Source organism: Pinus tabuliformis, chromosome J, assembly GCF_031772625.1.
Source record: "Pinus tabuliformis cultivar Carrire ecotype Pingquan chromosome J, CPIR1, whole genome shotgun sequence".
NCBI lineage: Eukaryota > Viridiplantae > Streptophyta > Pinopsida > Pinales > Pinaceae > Pinus > Pinus tabuliformis.
The window spans coordinates 574,976,402-574,980,682 of NC_142295.1; the positions used below are offsets into that span (position 1 = coordinate 574,976,402).

General features: G+C 34.9%; 1 non-coding gene across 1 annotated transcript; it reads left to right on the forward strand.

Moving 5' to 3' along the window:
- The first annotated feature begins 1,323 nt into the window (after nt 1-1,323).
- TRNAD-GUC (transfer RNA aspartic acid (anticodon GUC)) lies at nt 1,324-1,397 on the forward strand. Its single transcript has one exon. It is a non-coding gene; the product is annotated as a tRNA-Asp (tRNA).
- The last annotated feature ends 2,884 nt before the right edge of the window (nt 1,398-4,281 follow it).

The following is a 4,281-nucleotide window of genomic DNA, read 5'->3' on the forward strand; positions in this document are numbered from 1 at the left end:
TATTTGGAACTAATTTAACTAAGCTAACTAATTACAACTCAAATACAACTCATCCTTATCTCCTTAATTAAGGGATAAATTCCTTAATTTAAGGGATAACTGTTTCATGACTTCACAAAGACTTCTAGCTTGAATTTCTCCAACTAATTAACTCAAGATGAATTAATTAATTATTTTCCAAGCAGTTGGTGAGACTAAATTCGAATTTTAATTCTCAATTTCAATTCAAGGACAAATCAAAATTGGAATATTCTGAATGCTATTTTTAGCATTTCTTGTTGCTATTTTCAACACCAACTAGGTCAAGAAGACAACAATAATAACTAGATTTGTGCACTAAAGCAAAACCACATCCATTATTAACTCAATATTGTCATTACTCTACCCTATGCACTAAACGTAAAAGACAAAAACAACATATTTTATACAAGACAAATATATGCTTGGTTGTCAAATAACTAATAAAGAGATTTACATTAGTTTAATATAGAGAAGTTGATTTAGGAGCATTAGAGCTCAACCTCCATGGTGGCATCAAAATGTGCAAGAGATAGAGGAGGTGTGTTTATGGTGGAATCAAAGTGTGAAAGAGTTAGAGGAGGTATTTTTGAGCATGAGATAGTTGTGATTCATCTTATCCCCCACCCCACCCTGATTAGTGGTTGTAGTGAATTGTTGGAGGCTTGGGACGAATGTGATAGTGGGTGTTTTTAGCCCAATAATCCATAAGATTCGTCATATCTCCTTCATCCAAATCAATTGAAATAGGTTATCATAGAGGATTATGGACCATTATGAAAAAAAAAGATTTATGCCTCATTATATTCATAAGCCATTCGATTTCCTTTTCTTGATCAATGAATCAAGTGAAATTGAGAGTTCTAGAGTGAGCCAAAATTACAAGGAAGGTATATGCTCCTTGAAAACCCCTCCTCCATGTGCTGATTTGATTGAAAAAATAATATTATGGGATCAACCTCATTTTGAAGCCCTTCACTTCATAATGACATATGCCCATAGCAACATTGTTCGCTAAAGCGTAATTACGTATATAATTCATGACCAGCAGCCCCCACTAAGTAATAAAAGGGCCCCAGGGACGTCCTAATAGGGGCGAGGAGCAAACGAGCCGCTCTAAATACCCCCACTAACCAATAAGTAATTAAGAGGGCGAGGGTGGAAACGCGAAGTGTCTTGTTTAGTTCAAAAACGCCGCCCAAAGTACTTCTACGCGAGGTAGGTCTCCGGCGTTTGCTACTAGGATGCGTAGCTTGAAACCTTCGACCTTGAGTTACTTATTGGGTGGGGGGCCGAATCTGGAAGGGGGAAATAGCTCAGTCGGTTAGAGTGCTGGTCTGTCACGCCAGAAGTCGCGGGTTCGAACCCCGTTTTCCCCGATCATGCCAAGTGGCATGAATAAGGTTGCGAGCTTCTCCCTTCCCTTTGGTCGGCCTGCCTGTAGGCTAGGCTCCTCGATCCCTACCTACAGATATGATCCTAACCAACCCTTATATAACAGACAGATATGATCCTGATTCACCCTTCTCATTTATTGCCCCTTCCTTATATATATATATTAGAGAAGTAGAGGGCTGTAAAACCCTCTCCTGGACAGTCGAGCGTGCTTATGCACCCTCACCATATGAATAGTGAGTGACTCCGTCCCTGCAATCCTTATCCCCGATCTGATAAACAGAAGCATATCCTTCTGAGCAGTTACACAAGGTGCGAAGCCGCTTGTTCTTCCGAGAACAAGGTTCCTCCAAATCCTCCACTCTACTCTCAACCCTTAGATCCGGATCTGGCGAATTTGCTGCAGGAAGATTCTTGCCCACACTAACCCAAATACGCATCACTTACTGGTATCTGAGCAATTTTTCTTGTTGCTCTCACGGAACTACCTTCTTGTATCATCAAGCCATCGCCCATTAATACAGCTCCAACATTATCCGATCCCAAATTTAGGGCAATGCCTATTGTACCATCTCCAAATTCCACTAATTCCCCCTACTCCCCTACTCCCCTACTCCCCTTCTCTCCCCTTCTCTCCCCTTCTCTATCTCTACCCACTCCTTAATTTGTTTGGTCAATGAGCCATTGAAGCTTATTAAAAGGGTTACATGAAAATTGAAGTGGGGGCACGTGAAAATTGAAGTGAGGGGGCACATGAAAATTGAAGAAAGAAGAGGGGTTGTTTTAACATGATCACAATCAAAAGATAGAGGATCTATTGGAATGAAACTAGTTGATCATGGATAGCATTAAATACCTTGGAATCCATACACACTTTGATAAGAAGATCAAGGAATCTATCCATTACATTTACAGGTAATAGAATTTTACTACTTTATGATAATGGATAATCAGTGGTGTCCTATTTGTCACATTGAGCTTATAGAAAATGAAGCAAACTATTTTACAGTTGTGTATCAAACTTAAAAGGGCTCAAACTGAGGTTTACTATAAAAATGGTTGTCATGTACATCTTAAAAAGAATATGCAATTTCTAAGTCAAGTTGGATTCAATCAAGTTTGCACATATTTTCGGTCCAATATAAAAAACCATAGTTAAGAAGTAATTGATAGGAAAAATATTCAATTTAATCATATTTCATTTTGCTAGAAATAAATATTTTTAATTTATATAGTCACCTTGTATTGATTATTTTACAAGGCTATTTAGTGAAATACAATGAGACTTTCCTCAATCAAAATAAGTCAAACCTCCACCAAGTGAATTGATATGAAACACAACTGTCCCAAAATGCAGGATGACTACAAAGAGAAAAACAAATGCCCTTGTCCTACTCTCGACGCAAAGAGGACAAAACCTTATAGATCTCAACTTCAAGCTCAATAATTGATGTTAAATCTCCTTCACAAACAAGTTTGAAACCCAGATCTGAACACAACCTTTTCAAGGAGAAAAATAAGGTTTCTTTTTTCTCACAACCAAGTAGGAGAGAAGGCTCAAAATTTTAGTTAAATTTATGAAAAAAATTGAGATTAGTTCCTTAGATCTGGAGCTTTAAACCTTTGAAAAGAATACTTTTATTGAATAAATTTCAAGCCCACAGAGACCTTTCACACTAGGTGAATGTCACAAAATTATTGCTCCTCATTCAAGGGAGAAATGAAGTGACAAAGGTCTGTGACCTTCACCAAAAATTTAGAGAAAATGATTTAGAAATTTATGAAAAAAATTGAAAAATTGAAATTTTTCTTTAGGGAAGAAGGAAAAGGATTTCAAACCCTTGACCTAGGGAAAAAGGGCTAAGAGGGCTTGCGACCCTCTAAAAAAAATTGAAATTAATTCTAGGCCACAAAATTTTTTATGTCCTTGCAAAAAAATTAGAATTTTGAGCCTATTTTTTTATAGAAATTATTTAAAAAAATTCTCGAGAAAAATTAAATTTTCAGCCCCTCAAAACCCTAACGACTAGGGTATGAGAGTAAGATATTAGAGGATTTAGAAAAAAAATGGGGGAATTTATAAAAAAATGGGGCAATTTAAAGTTACAAAAGACATTGTGGGGTTCCCTTGTCTCTCCTTAGAGGCATTGGTGGGGTTGAATATGTCTTATTTACAACGAATAGTTTGTGGGTCAACTTTATCAACTCCGTCCTCTTGCTCTACTCTGTCCTCTTACTCTATGGGGGCTAATGCTCTGTCCTCTTTCTTTGTGGGGGCCATGGGTAATTTCTACAGGTGATATTGGGCGATTACAATGACCATTCACTTATTACTAGATGGAAATAAGTTGATTAATGATTCTTTCCTCTAATGAATAGTATAGGGATAAGGGAAAAAAGGGAATGTGTGCAAGGTATGGTTTGAATGACGTTTCCTCCTTCTTCTTGTGCCAATCTTGGGGTGAAGAGAAATTAGTTCTGTATAGCAGGGGATGACAGAGGCAGACGAAGGTGCACAACTTAGGAGCTAGGGTTAAAGGATTGGATTTTGATTTCTATTTTTTTTAACATTATAATTATTAATAGTTTTAATTTATTTTTTAATTATTAATAAATTTAATTTTAATTAGATATATATATATAGATATATATATATATATATATATATATATATATATATATATATATATATATATATATATATATATTATATATATATATAATATATATATATATATATATATATATATATTATATATATATATATATATATATAACATATATATAATATTATATATATATATATAAATATTATTTATTATTTATAATTATATTTATTATATCTTAATTATAATATTAATATTAATA